The following is a 16,583-nucleotide window of genomic DNA, read 5'->3' as shown; positions in this document are numbered from 1 at the left end:
ATGATCTAGTTAGTAAACGACATACATATATACATAAAAAATTAGCATAAAATAATCATGATCCATGATGACCCTTCCAGAAATGACATACGTACATACATACATGTATACACATATAAACATCAACATAATCATGATCACAATGTAATTACTATATATGATATCGTCAAGGTTAAGAGAACTCCCTTTATGCATGTAACACATGTACAAAATCGAGAACAATAGTTCCCAACATAGCAAGGCATATGATGCCTAAAATTCATTCACCTTACCTTTCTTGAATATCTTTCCCATACCTATCCTGCCATCCTCCATTTACACCAATGGACCCAACTAGTCCTATTGGTTGTCATACTATTTCCTTCAACTACCCTTATACATGCTGTTATCACAAAATCACTACTGAGGGCTGCAACTAAGCAAGACTTCATGTAACTCTTTCAACCTATCTTTAGACCAAAGATTAGCCTCTTTGATCAGAGAGGGCTCTCTCATAAACTTATTTATCAAATCCTTCACTTCAATAGATGGCTAACTCTTTATTCATTTATGAAAGCAAAGCTGGTTGGAAACATATCAAACTGGTTCTCATTGGGCTATGGAGTCTCATATATTAAATAAACAAGGAAAACATAGTTGTCTCATGGAAGTCAAGGCTCTTTGCATCACATGTCAAACATACTCCATCAAAACATAGCTTGCCAAACACACAGGAAGTCAGAGCATAAACTTATGAATTCTGAGTGATTGTGTTACAACAAGGCTACAAAAGAACATAAAATATAAACCACCATCATTATATTTGAACACAACAATCCATTGAGAATCTTGAGTAGAGAACAACACTGTTTTACTATTACTGTCAAAAAAGTCTTACAATGGCCCAAAACAACTCCGTTTCTCTATAAAATGTCCAACCTTTTTTACATAAGAGTTATTTCTATATATAGCCAATCAAAACACTACTACCTGAGACTCCTCAACAAGCATGAAGGGAGCTCGGAATGCTGTCATTAATGACCTTAACTATATCATAAACAAACTAATTAATTACAAGAGATATTGTGCTACGAAAATAGAGGACTCCATTACATTGACACTTCAAGTCTATCTCCTCGTGTACTTTGCTGCGTTCTTGAAGCCTGCCACCTGTAGCACTTCAATAATAACCAACCCAAACTGAAAATACATTCAATGGATGAGCAGCTTCGGATGCCTGATGTGTAGATGATTAATCAACCAATAAGAATATGAACTCTATATTCACGGTCTCTGCCTCCCATTAGTGTTCATGCATTAATGATCATGTTTCAAGCCATTTAATCCCCTGATAGTCCCGTGTGACTGAAGAAAACTAATGATCTGGCCATCCCATAACCGAACATGTGTAGCACTCAACACCTCAGCAGCTCTATCAGAACCCTAAAAATTCGGATATAAAGTGAAAACTTTCAACAAAAGACAAAATTTCACCTTTTCTTCGAATACTTACACCTGGAATCCTTTTTAAACATCTGATTGACTTTCTATAGTCTCCATGCTGGCATTAAGTCATTCCTTTAAATATTCACTGACCTCAGCATTCAAACTCAAGTTTTCAACATAAACAGTCATCTACAGCAGTTTCGTAGCGCGCTACGAAACTGCTGTAGGTAATCAAAACTAAGCATGAGAACCTTAAAGCAACAATAACTTAACACAGTGATTTCTTCAGTCATTCTACACAGGTGTAAGGACATCAAAAAGTCTCAAAAAGCTTTAAAATGTTGACAGCCAAAATATACCAAAATTTGGAAAGCACATTTGTCCTTGAATCATTTAGCTAGTTTGCCTAGCTTCCCTTTCAAGCTACTGACTTCTTCCTTTAACATCTTGTTTTCTGCTCTTAAGCTTGTATTCATTTGCTTCATAATTTTTGCCTGCTTCAGAGCTGGCACTGTCCACACATACGCATCAGATACCGAACTAGCTTGACTGATCAAACTTGTTTTACCCTTCATTACAGCCTTCTTATAACTTGTATATCTTACTGCCTTTTCCTTAAAAACATTTTGAACCTGAGGTATTTCTTCCTTTGTTGCTCCAGCTTGTTTCTTAATAGCAATCACATTTCCACTTTGACTGATAACAACCTTATTATCCTTGTTCTTGCTTTTGGCTGCTTGAACTATTTCAGAGAAGATTTCAAGTGCCTCTGTCCTAGGCACTTCCAAAGGTACTTTCTCTTTCTGAGCTTTCTCCACTTCTTTAATTTGCCTTCTAGTCACTGGTCTGCGTGGTTTAAAGGCATATTCTTCACTTGGCTCTTCAAACTTTAACCTTTTAGAAGCCCTTGACTTTTTATAACTTTCAGGTGAGGACTGAGTTAGATCAATATGCATTGGTGGCACCAATTGATCTTGCTCAAGTTCTAGTGGTTCAATTTGAATTGGATGATCTTGCTCTAGTTCAATGGCTTCAAGTAAGTCATTTAAACTACCCTTTGAAATAGGACTTTCTTCCACAGGGACTGACTTTCCTTTCTCTTTTCTTAGTTGGCCTCTAGTTCTCACCCTTGAAACCCTTTCAACTTCACTGGATTTAGTTTCATCTTTTCTTTTGTGAGTCTTATGTTTTGATGACTGAGGTGTTTCCTTAGGAGATGACTTAGGGGTTTCCTTTTCAGATACTCTAGATGATTTTGGAGTTTTATCTACTGATGCTTCAGGTGTTTCTTTAACTGCTGGCTTAGGAGTTTTCTTCATTGATGCTTCAGGTGTTTCTTTAGCTGCTACAGACCTCTCTGATTTCTTTGTTTTAGCTTTAGGCTTCTTATGGTCTGTCACTTCTCTCCTAAGTTCAGCCAAAGTGGGTTCCTCACTCCTTTCTTCTCTTTCTCTTACAGGTAATGGAGTGAGGCCTGTTTTGCTTGGGAAACCGGCCATAAACACAAATGAATCCCAGTCTTTACCAATTTTTTGTAAACTATCCAACACCAGCAATTTTACTAGACCATGATGAAAAAGAGATGTTTCATAAGCATCTTTCTTTAACTGAATCTTATCACACATTTTGCTAATACTCCTGAACAAATAGAAAGGTATGTCTATTGAACTCTTACCAGTGAAGTGTAACAGAAGTTTGAAGTGGTAGGAGTAAACTTTATTGTACCTACCCTCACATGTCAGGTACTTCTGGATGCATGTCAACAGCATAGCATAATTCTCCTTTAGATAGCTCCTTGGGACTGCTTTAGTGAGATCTTCATCTACATGAGGTGCCTTCAAAAACTCCTTGCATGGGCCCATGTCAAACTTGAAGTTCTTGAACCATTCTTGGCCACCCCTCAGGATTTCTGTGACAGTGGAAATAACTTCAGGGGACACCGGAAACTCCAACATGGCCACCTTCGAATTCAGTCCAGTGAAGTTTAATGCGAAAGCCTTGGTCACTTCTGCATGTCCTCCCTTCAATTTTTTGCAAAATCGCCAGTAGCCAGCACTTCGAAATGCCTTTGCTACCTCCTCATCCCTGAGAGTAACATCTAACCCCTCCGGCTCTGTTCTCACACATTTACCAGAACGGTGTTCCTTTCTTTCCATGCTTCTTTGAGTATTTTTACACAAGGGACTGATGGTGGCTTGTAGCACGAAAACAAAACTCAGCTTTGGAGAGCAGGCTCGCTTGCAGTAGTCCGTTTAAATAAAAGCTCGAGCTTTTCATATAGCAAACACATTCATATGATATGAAGAACCCATTATGAAATGACCACCTCTTATAACATCCTCTAAACTAACACACAACTACATGACTTTGGACCTTATGGCGTGATAATGGCTTATCATGACACGGAGAGGGTGTGAGATGACACTTATGAACGGACTTATGACTCACTACTCTTCGGATTTGACATGCAGAGAAACAGCGCTGCAAAAAACCCTGAAACCGCGATTTCGTAGCGCGGGCATGTTGTGGGGAAAAGTATCCGATGCGGATGACACTAACCCTTTCTAAAGGTGACAGACTTTAGCAACAACTGAATGACAAAGTTTTCATATTCATCTTTATGAAAGCACAGAGAGAATAGAAAGAGGATCAACCAACCTGGTGTCTTGCGCTTAGTCGATCCTTGTCCTTCTCGCTTTGTATCCCGTTCCCAGCTCTTTACTCTCCAAGCCGATCCAACTACACACAGAATCTGCACGACAAAAGGGAGCAACCTACGAGATACAAGCAATCATAATTGAAGCATGGATTAGGTTGCATCAAATATACATGTAAACACAAAAGCATCTATGTAAAACAAGTATATAGAAGAACATGCAAACTTTATTGATAGAAAGTAACAGGGTTCCAGAGGAAGTTACAACCAATGATGTTGGCCCCAATCCAGCAGCACCTCCTCGGCAGCAAGAACTCTCTTCTTCACCTCTAGTAAAACAATCACCCAATAATCCTGGCAGTATACCAACAGCACCTCCTTGCTTATAAAAAATTCCAGCCTCTATAGACCTCATAGAAGAGCTCTATATATAGGAGAGAAGAGAAAAGGATGAGTCAGCTTGAGACTGACATGAAGCTGCCTTGTGTCCTCTCCATCTCCAGTTAATCTTCAGTTCCTGTGTCCACTTGGAGATCCTTGCTTACACATGGTGATCAAGTACCTCTTACTCATCACAGGGCGAATCTCATGACCCAAGTGTCAGTTTGGAAGCTTCCTGGGCAATTGACACCTTGCAGGAGGACTGTGCCACTTGGCCAATCTCGCCCAGCGCAGGTAGCCTTCATTGTTTTTGACTTCCAGCGCAGGTACAGAGTGGGACAGTTGCAATACAGCGCAGAAGCTCAGTTAAGCAGCTGACATGATCCAAAATAAGCCTGTTCTGAAGTGTTTTCAGGTGGAGAACTGATTGGAAGTGCTGTTGATTGATGACCTTGTTCTTTTAGGGGTAAGAACAACATGTTTAGGGACTGAGGATCCCTGTAATTATCGACATTTCCTGCTCCTTGACGCGAGGCACAAAAATGTCTATAACAGTTGCCCCCTAAAGTATGAGGCCGTTAATCGGGTGAAATGCTTTAGCTAGAGGGTCCGAAGTTCGTTCCAGTGCTGAGGAGAGTGCCCTGTAATACAATACAATACAATACATTATCTTTCATTCATCATTATTATCATGATCTAGCTGAGGCGGGTATTCCCATGCTCAGCTTTCTATAAATACATTTTGGTACATATGACAGACGATCGTCTGAAGACAGACTGATAATCTTCCGCTAAAATTATCATCCTTTGAGGAGGATGATCATCTGCTGCAATGATGTACATGGCAAATGCTTTTATATTTCCTGAATATATATCGCATCCCGGATGGATGAAACTAGATCCGGGGTCTTCAAACTCGTTCGATCTTCACTCTAAGTACAAGTCGATCCATGTGAGAATTACGCTGAAGTCGAACATGGAAAGACATCGCTTGATTACCGGTCAATAATGAAAACCGTTAACAAGCGCGAGAGGAATCACCAATAATGACGATGACCCTCAAGGTACGGCAGTACAATTCACGTGGCGTGAATAAAGGACTTGGCGTCGAACGCCACGCAAAATCTTCTGGTCGAAGGTCATTGATGTATACCTGTCGCCGGAAGTGAGAAACTTGCCATTGAGGCATGCAAGCTTCAAAGTACTGATGGGGGTGTTCCTAGATCGACTTCTTGGATAATGAGCTGAAGTCGACAAGAAGCGATCCGTCAAAGGAGGGCCTTAATGAATCCCACATCAATGACACGGAACGGAGCTAATGATTTAGTGGAGGTGGAAACAAACTGTGACATATGATTCAGGGTGGCGATCATGAAATGGATGAAGGACAATGTATGGTAGTGGATGGGACACGGTTGACACTTTCTGAATGACCCCTCTTGAACATATAACGACACTGATGCGATGGATCGGTAGCATTACCCCGAATGGATGGTGTGGCGAGGACCATGGCGACGAGACCGGTGAATGAGACAACCCAACCCGATGTAATACGGAGGAAAAGTGTCATGTTCAAGAGTGACTTGCTACCTCTAAACTTTTATGTTCTCCCAATTTTTCCCCAGTCATTTCTGACCAGTACCTCTTTATTTTTGTCAAGCTTGAGGAGGATAACATATGCTTGTTCTATAACCTGCCCTTCGGGCAAGCCCATCGCTAAGATTTAACGAGCCTAGCGATAGGGAAACTCGTTCTCGTCTAAAGACAAGTTTGTCGCTATTTAATTATTTTAACGAGTCTAACGACAAGGAAAACTCGGTCCTTTTCATTTTTAGAGAGTCTAAAAAGGTACAGAAAGTCAGCTCCATAATTCCTTTTTCGTCAGCTAATCCCTTAAGTCCGAAAAAGTATAAAACAATACAGAAGGGATGGCTGTTCGGTATTTTTAACGAGCTGAACCAGGCAAGCACTCGATCCTTTTGTGCAATAATCCCTCAAGTCCAAAAAGATTAAAATTTAGAGGAGGGATAGCGTTCCGGTCATTTTAACGAGCTGGAAGGCCAAAACTCGGCAAACTTTTCATATTTTACGAGTCAGTGAAAAGAGCTGAAAGAAGACTCGTCTTTTGAGGAACAAGTGATAAACAGGGATAGCTACAGATTCCAGGTACAGGTTGGAATTTCCAATCACGGCAGTGTCACAAGGATGGCTAGGTGAAATCACTCTTCGCAGCTGTTTCTCAAAAGAGGTAAACACACAAATGGAAGTGAATGATCGGCCAAATGAACGGTGGAGGTGGTGGATGAAAACACGATCAAGGTTCTTATGGCTAATGAATTTACGATCTCAAAAGGTTATTTACCGGTTCATTTTTTCCATGAGCTTGAACTCTGGGGGAAACATTTGCTCACACTTTTCTATTTTTTAACGAGCATAAATTCAGGCCTAAAACTGCTCGAATTTCGCGTTTATTTTTTAACGAGCATGAACTATATGCTAAAACTGCTCGATATACCAGTCATAAGAACGCCTCCTATAAGGACCAATTTTTATAGAGCTTATGCCTTACTACAGCTATGCTCTTATTTTGGCAAATTTTACTTCTGCCCCACAGGCTTTCTTTCATGCAAGTTTGGAAACGGCTAATCTTAAAACCAGATAAATAACTGCCCCTAGCTTGCACTCCAGAAAGTTTGCATGCCCCCAGGTATAGGATAGAATTTCGAGGTTGCCCCTCCTCTCTCCTACTTCTGCTTTTCTTTGGGTGTTCACAATTATTTGTCATCTTGCTAATCTAATGCTAACGATACTTGTCTTCTCGTTATTTTAAGGGGTCTTACGCAGTACTCAGACTTCCTGTCGGCCCACTTTTAACAAACAGCTATTGTGACAATAGAAGAACACTACTCAAAGATAAAACATTGGTATTATCGAGGGAGGCTTGCCTCTTTCTTATTATCCGAAGAGTGGTTCTATTCGCTACCGCAAATCAATCTCTTTCTTCGGCGGTGTCTATCATTGGGTTGTCCAAAGATGGTTACCCTCTGTCACAACAATACGGTCTCCTTCTTAGTTTACTGCCCCTGCTTATCCTTCAAAACATATGTTTCGATGGGCGAGGCTTGAATTTAAAGATGGTGACTACTTGTTACAATAAGGGAATTCCTACTTGGGCATTGCCCACTTTTTTAGACAAAGGTGAATGATTCCCAAACACATAACTTTAACAAAAGATCATTATTCCAGAACAACCCCACTTCCTTCGGACGGGGTACGGACTAGTCATGTTCTCCTGTGGAAATTCTTCCTTATACCCGGAGTTTCTTCTGCCCGAAGCAGACCAGGGTGCATGCCCCCTGGGTCCTAGTCTTTCTTTCCGAATTACTCGCGCTCATCGGGAAGGAGGACTGGGGGCGGAGGCGAATCTTGAGTGAACAAACCATTTAGGATTGGTATTTGACTATTTGCGATGCGAGATCCCGGAAATGAAAGCTGGTCTACGAGCTTGACCACCCTTCCTTCGTGTGGAAAACACATTACTCTAAAGAGTGAGGAGACTATCGCTCCCATGCAATAAATATAGTCGCGTCCAAGGAGTAGGTTATAATCCAAGGGTCCTTGAACTACCAACACGTTCATCCTGACGGTCTTCCCCTTCAATGTAACAGGTACATCGGGGAGGATTCCTAATGGTCGACTGGTTCCTTTATCAAAACCTGAGAGATTTCTCAACTCAGGTAAAAGCGCTGGGGAACCCAGTGCTTTCCAAGCAATAGAGGAAAGGATACTCACAGACGCCCCTTCATCAATGATAGTACCAGCCATAACCATTCTATAGATCTGGACAATGATTCTAAATGGTGTACTGGCTGGTAACCGGGGTCTGCCTAGTTGATTCCAATCAAAGGATACAACCAGGTTGCTTGGTGGTGGGACCGAATATACAGCCGGATACGACTCAGATGATGTTCCTTCCTGCGATAAAGGAATGGGTGCATTGCCCGGATGCTCGTCGGAGTCGGTGCTGATAAAGAGAACCTGGATGGTGTCATCCTTGTTCTCATCAGTGAGGGTGTCACATGAAGACGACACTTCGGTGACGGTGTCATTTGAAGACGGGTCTTCAATGACGGAGTCATTGGACGATAGAACCTTTGAAGGAAGAACCGGGTCAACTTCCGTTTCGACCTTTAGACTTTCGTCTGGTCTAGATTCGGTAGGTTCATTCTCAATGACTGACACATCAGCTGACCACTTGAGTGGTTCAACTGGATTTTCAACTATCGAGGGATTAGGCGCGAGTTTTCGGTATCCAGGCGGAAGTTGCACCGGTGACACCGGGCGATCTTCCAAAACTCTCTTTGCCTCATCTAAGAATGGACATTTGTGGATGGCATGGTGACCTTCACACAATAGACAGGGTGATCTTGGTCCCCTTCTTCGTCCTTCACTCTCGCTAGTTGAGGGAATGCAATCAACTTGACAACCAGAGGTTGATGCTACCGGATTGTGCAACCTCGGGGACCAGTCCCTTAGTATCCGGGGAATACAAGGACAATCACGATGGAAATGGATCCCTTTGCAAATGACACATGGCGATTTAGGCCCGGTCGGTGCAGTGTGTGGGTTTTTGTCAGTTTTCTTCTGCTTGCCCCCAGTCGCCTTCGCCAGAGGCTCCTTCTGCTTCTTCCCTTTCTTCTTCTTTTCCTTCTTCTCCTTGGGAGGCTGACTTTTGCCGGCTCTACCCTGCGAAGATGAAGGATCAGAGGAAGTATCACAAGAGGTAGAAGGCTGGTGGGTACTTCTAGATTGTTCTGACAGTTGATTCGACTGCTCAGGATTAGTGGCGATTTGGACAACATTAGTTGAAAAGAGCCAAACAGGAAGGCCGATTGTCAATCCTGGAAGTGACAATGTAGCCATATGAGGCGCACCAACATCTCCCCAAGAGGAGAAGGGATTTGGACTTCCGCCAAGGTTACTTCCTTGGTTGGTGGGCTCCATACTTTTCAACTGAAAGATCAACGTGGGAATAACAGGTGATTATGTTCCGCTTTAAAATAAGTTTTATTTACGACGCTTTTAGACACAAACTTGCTTTTTCATGTTTTAAGAGTCGAGAAAAAGCTAAAGATGACTCTAGTCGCCTTCGATGTATTAACGAGCCCGAAGTGACAAATGCTCGGTTGGACCTTTTCAGTTATAGAGTTTGAAAAGGGCCAAAAGAAACTGCTCTGGAGATCTAGGCAGAGGGTGTGCCAAACCTTTCGCGAAACCACAGAATACGTTTTACGGTACGGGTGGTCGATCTTCGTGAATGTTGTGTTCACTGCATCGCGATCAGTAGGGCGGCCGACACGGTTTCCTAAGGATAAAGGATAAAAGCCTATAGGGGTCTCCCAATATACGCGACGGTACGCGGGAGCTCAAATCCGTGTTAGTGCCACCGACTCTCAGGAGGAATCACCCACCTTCGTAGAGATCGACAGTCACTATGTTGAACGACGCCGGAACACGTCTCTACCTAGACCTCTAGATGTTTGTGTTAAATTCCAAAGCGTTGTTATGTAAATTGAGTTTATTTTAATGTTGATCTTTCTTAACAGTTTGCCTTTCAGGTTCGCCACGAGATGTATATATACAACTTCCTATATGCAATCTAAGAATGAGAAGCAAAATCTTTTCAATCTTTCAACTTTGAAAACCTTAATCTACTTGAGGAAAGAGCAAGACACAACTTTTTCCACAGATCAACGAACACACACTAAAATGCACATTTTCCTAAATCGTCAAGCATACAGTCAAATGCAAAATGCACAATGCATGTATTTCTTTTCGTTATCCTTAATGTTGATGCTTAACAAAAGGAAACTGTTGTATGATTTTTGAATCAACTTTCAAGTAGAAATAAACAAGCTTGTCCACAATCAAAAGAACACCTTATGAAAGACTTGTTTTAAATACAGGAAAAGTATAGATTCAAACCATAAAGTGAGAAGCAAACCAATCCAAAACAGCTATGAACAGCAATAACACTAACTCATAAGATCGCAATCTAAGAGGCCACAGCTACTAGGTTCGCTTTTCACAATGGGAAATTGTAACTGAAACAAGAAATACTGAAAGAACGTTTACAATTTCATCACACAACTGAGGCGGAATAATGTCAAGGAGAAGTGGTCTACAGCAAATACAATAACCAGCAAGCAATCAGTCAAAACAAGTGCAAACAGGGCCAAGACACAAAGGAAGAGCTGAGCTAGACTAAGGCCAACTGGACCAGCGCAGGCACTGGTCTGCCAATCTCACTCTCAGCGCAGTTCCCGAAGGGAGCACCTGCGCTGTAATGCAGACTGCCTGTGGACAGCCTGCACTGACTTACGAGAGTTACGTTTGCTAAGAATTCCGGGTCATAAAAAGCTCAAAAATGTACTATTTTGACTGAAATAAAATGCTATGGGTTAAGTACAGGCTAAGGGATGATCAAGAGGATAAAGATCTATCACAAAGAGTAAGGATTCATCTGTAGATTAGCTCTTTAAATCTTGAATTTGCTCAGCAAAGGAGCAAGAGTAGCAAAAACCCTCTACTTCGCTTTTGATAGAGTCAAAAGCTTTTCGATTCGGTACTCCTTTCTTCAAGAAATGAATAGCAAAATACTACAACAACAAGATACTAGGATCTCCCCAGCGGAGTCGCCAGTTTGTTGTGGGGAAAAGTATCCGATGCGGATGACACTAACCCTTTCTAAAGGTGACAGACTTTAGCAACAACTGAATGACAAAGTTTTCATATTCATCTTTATGAAAGCACAGAGAGAATAGAAAGAGGATCAACCAACCTGGTGTCTTGCGCTTAGTCGATCCTTGTCCTTCTCGCTTTGTATCCCGTTCCCAGCTCTTTACTCTCCAAGCCGATCCAGCTACACACAGAATCTGCACGACAAAAGGGAGCAAACTACGAGATACAAGCAATCATAATTGAAGCATGGATTAGGTTGCATCAAATATACATGTAAACACAAAAGCATCTATGTAAAACAAGTATATAGAAGAACATGCAAACTTTATTGATAGAAAGTAAAAGGGTTCCAGAGGAAGTTACAACCAATGATGTTGGCCCCAATCCAGCAGCACCTCCTCGGCAGCAAGAACTCTCTTCTTCACCTCTAGTAAAACAATCACCCAATAATCCTGGCAGTATACCAACAGCACCTCCTTGCTTATAAAAAATTCCAGCCTCTATAGACCTCATAGAAGAGCTCTATATATAGGAGAGAAGAGAAAAGGATGAGTCAGCTTGAGACTGACATGAAGCTGCCTTGTGTCCTCTCCATCTCCAGTTAATCTTCAGTTCCTGTGTCCACTTGGAGACACTTGCTTACACATGGTGATCAAGTACCTCTTACTCATCACAGGGCGAATCTCATGACCCAAGTGTCAGTTTGGAAGCTTCCTGGGCAATTGACACCTTGCAAGAGGACTGTGCCACTTGGCCAATCTCGCCCAGCGCAGGTAGCCTTCATTGTTTTTGACTTCCAGCGCAGGTACAGAGTGGGACAGTTGCAATACAGCGCAGAAGCTCAGTTAAGCAGCTGACATGATCCAAAATAAGCCTGTTCTGAAGTGTTTTCAGGTGGAGAACTGATTGGAAGTGCTGTTGATTGATGACCTTGTTCTTTTAGGGGTAAGAACAACATGTTTAGGGACTGAGGATCCCTGTAATTATCGACATTTCCTGCTCCTTGACGTGAGGCACAAAAATGTCTATAACAGGGCAGTTCAAATTTAACAGGATGCGCTACGAAATCGCTGACAAACAGAGCGCTGCGAAAACACGAAAACATTATTTCGCAGCTAAACTGACCAATCACACCCGCGCTACGAAACTGCGCAAGTACCAAAGAAATCATACCTGCGCTGCGAAACTGCGCAAAGTACCAATGACATGACATGCTTTAACTAACAATGATGGAGGGTGTATAATGATTTTTCCTTTACACGAATTCACATCAATAACTCTTGAATTTCAAATTTGAAATTGACATATACTAATAAACCTATTTACAAGACTTCAAGACTTTATAAAAACTTATGGACAACCTTATATACATGAACTATAATTCCTAGTGATAACAGTGGCTCCACTAGGGATAGTGTGCCCCTGTGGTACACTAAGAACACGTAGTACCAGTGCCTTATCCATTTATTACACTCACATCTGACTGACAAGCATTCCTTTCAAACCTTGTGGGCCTTCTCCTCGGGCTAAAGTCTTCTTGTTCAGCTTGTCACTTATTGCTAACATGAAACACTTCAAAAAATGATTATTTACAATGATCATGGATTCCTTGGCAGATTTTTCACTGATAATAATGCTTTAAGAACCTGCCATTGACAGGCCCACCAGCATACTGTGATCCATCAACTTCTTGTAAAATATAAGTATTGTTTCCATGGAAAGCAGAGATCAAATATGGCCCTTTCCATAAATTCTCAAATTTGCCATGTTTGCCCTTTTCTTCAATCTTGGCTTCCCACTTCAAAACCTTGTCATCAATCTGAAAGGTCACATCTTTAATCTTCTTGTCAAAAGCCCTCTTGACTCTATTCTGATTTTGTTGATAATCTTCAACCACTTCATTCCTTTTCTCTTGTAATGCTATCAATTGATTAATCCTCCGCTGTATGGCATTTGGCTCTTCTTCAAGTCCTTGAATTAGTTTCATAACTGGTACACCAAGAGAGGTTGGAAAAATAGCTTCTGCTCCATACATAAGTTCATAAGGTGAGGTTCCAATTGATCTTTTAGTACATATGCGATCAGCCCACAATGCATACTTCAGCTTTAAATGCCAAGTTTTCTTGTTTTCTTGCAGCAGTTTTTTGATAATCCTCACAAGACTTTTATTTGAACTTTCAGCTAGACCGTTGCCTTGTGGATAATAGGCTGTTGAATGACCAAGAGAAATATGGTATTGGTGACAAAAGTTTATCATTCTCTTAGACTTAAAAGCCTGAGCATTATCTGTGATAAGCTTGAGTGGACATCCAAACCTTGATAAAATATTGTTTTCTAAAAAGGAAATAATGACTGCACCATTAGCTTGTCTGGTTGGTATTGCCTCTATCCACTTTGTGAAATAATCAGTGGCTGTAAGTATCCACCGATGTTGGCCTGATGAAGAGGGATGTATCTCACCTATAAAATCTAGCCCCCACTGTTGAAAGGGCGCTTCTACATAAATAGGAACTAGAGGCATAGGCATGAGCTTCTTTTTTCCTTCAAACAACTGACATTCATGACAGGCTGCAACCTTTTTATAAACATCTTTGAACATGGTGGGCCAAAAATACCCGGCTCTCAATATTTTATTAGCAGTAGCCTTCCAATAATGGTGGCCTCCACAGTCTCCCTTATGAAATTCTTCAATCACCCTATCAGCCTCTTCTTCAATCAAACAACTTAATAGAATTCCTCCAGCATCCTTCCAAAATAAATTCTGCTCATAAACAAAATATCTAAGGGATTTCAGCTTGATGAAACGAGCTCTAGACTTGGAAAGGTTGTCAGGGGCTCTGTTGTGCTGTAGAACAAATGAGACATCCTTATACCATTCAGATATCAGAAATTTTTCACTAATTTGAACCAACTCTTCCTCTTCTTCAAAAATTTCTGATATTTCTGCATTGAAATTAATGTCACTGCAGTCTAGATTTGAATGAGTTAGCAGCTCTGCCAACCCTTGACCCTTTACCAATTTAGTTGGCCTAATTTCAATATCATATTCCAGCAATTTGACTATCCATTTTCCTCTTTTACCATTAGGGTCTGCTTGTGTAAGAATTTCTTTAATAACAGCACTTGGCACAAATGCAATAATATGAGAATGTAGCACATAGATTCTAAAATCTTTGATTGCCTTTACCAAAGCATATGCCTGCTTTTCTAAAATGTTATACTTTAATTCAGCATTAGCCAATGTTTTACTAAAGAATGAAATAGGCTGCTCAGTACCTTGATTTCCTTTTTGTAATAGAACTGCAGCAATTGTATCCTCTGAGGCATAGGTGAATATTAGGAATTCCTTGGAGAAATCAGGGCTAATAAGAACTGGCGCTTGAGTGAGTGCTTTTTTAATCTCTTCAAATGAATTTCTTGCCTCAGCTGTCCACTTGAAGTCTGCTCCTTTCTTTAGCATTTTTGTGATATACTTAACCACCTCTGCAAAGTTGGGAATGAACCTCCTAACAAAATTAACTTTACCAAGAAAAGACTGAACCTCTTTCTTGCTCCTTGGCAAATCCAACTTTGAAATAGCACTGACTCTATTTGGATCTATCTTAATGCCTTCTTGAGAAATGATATGCCCAAGCAACTTACCAGAAGTCAAAGCAAAGATACTTTTAGTTGGGTTCAAAGAAATGCCAAACCTTCTACACTTCAATAGTATCTTTTCAAGATGCTTTAAATGATCTTCCTCTCTCTTTGAAAAGACTGTGATATCATCAAGGTACACCACTACTGATTTATCTTTTTCCTCTGCAAAAGCAATGTCCATAGCCCTTTGGAAAGTCGCCCCTGCATTCATGAGGCCAAAAGGCATCTTAGCATACATAAAGGTACCCCATGGTGTGGTAAAAGCTGTCTTCTCCTGATCCTCTGGATGAACAAGGATTTGATTGTATCTTGAAAAGCCATCTAACATTGACATTCTTTGAGAGCCTACAATATTCTGCAACATAAGATCCATTTTAGGAAGAGGATAATTGTCTTTGAGTGAAGCCTTGTTCAAATTCCTAAAATCTATGCAAATCCTTATTTCTCCGTTCTTTTTCCTAACTGGTACCAAGTTGGCTAACCAATTAGAAAATCTGATAGGAACAATAATCTTTGCATCAAACAACTTCTTAACTTCTTTCTCAATTAATGGCATCAGCAGAGGATTTATTCTTCTCAATTTTTGCTTGAAAGGTTTCTCATTTGGCTTGATTGGGATTGTATGTTGTATAACTGAGGAATCATATTGTTTGAGATCAGTATAATTCCATGCAAACACATCAATAAACCTCTTCATTAACTCAATGTACTTAACTTTAAGATCAGCTGATAAAAATTTTGAAATTTTGACCAATTTAGGCGCTACTAAATCACCTAGATTGCAGTTCTCTATTTCTTCTTCATTTGCCTGCAACCTTGGCGCCTTAAAGACATCATTCTGATCAAAAAGTTTCTCAAGTGGAATCAGACCCTTAGGAATAAGATTATTTTGCAGCTGTAACACCTCAGACTTTTCTTTTGTTTCTACTAACATGTTTTGCTGATCAATTTGACAATGCTCAAATTCTCCTTTCAATTCTAGGAAACTTTTCACCTGCTGGTCATCTTCAAATACTTGCCAATTTAATATATTATCAGGGATCACTGGCCTATGGCGGACTTTCACTTCATAATTATCAGAAGTATTTTTAGGAATGACAAAAAGACTAGCTGCTACATCAAGAGGATCTGCCATGGAATTCTGGTCTCTAGTTTTGATATTGAAAGTATATGACTGAAATTTCTCCAATAATTCTAACACCAAGTTCCTATAGGCTCTCATTCTTGCATCTTTTTTTTGATAAGCACCTTGAACTTGCTTTATAACTAGCTTAGAATCTCCATACACAGCAATGTTCTTTGCCTTAAACTCAATCAAATTTTCTAAGCCTAAAACCAAGGACTCATACTCGGCCATGTTATTTGTGCAATCAAAATTGAGTTTATAGGACAAGAACTTACTTTCATCAGCTGGAGTCATGATCCAAATTCCAGCCCCAGCGCCTTCTTTCCCTGCTGCTCCATCAAAATACAAAGACCAGCAACCAGAAATATCTTCTTCATCATTTTGCTGCAGCTCTTCACACTGATTTTCTGCTTTTTCTTTCTGTGATTCTTCTCCCACTGATTCATTAAATAGAATAGCTGATCCCAAACCTGTGTCACAAGAATAAATGGGAAAATTTTGTGGTTTATCCTTACTGCTCACCATATATGCCATCCTTGTTTCACGGTATAATCTTCTCTGCTCTCCAAATACTGGAATAGTAGCAAAAGTCAAATCCATCTGCATAGTACCTTT

The sequence above is a fragment of the Pinus tabuliformis genome, chromosome 1_1, assembly GCF_031772625.1.
Source record: "Pinus tabuliformis cultivar Carrire ecotype Pingquan chromosome 1_1, CPIR1, whole genome shotgun sequence".
NCBI classification, from domain to species: Eukaryota; Viridiplantae; Streptophyta; class Pinopsida; order Pinales; family Pinaceae; genus Pinus; species Pinus tabuliformis.
Note: the sequence above shows the minus strand (reverse complement) of the source record.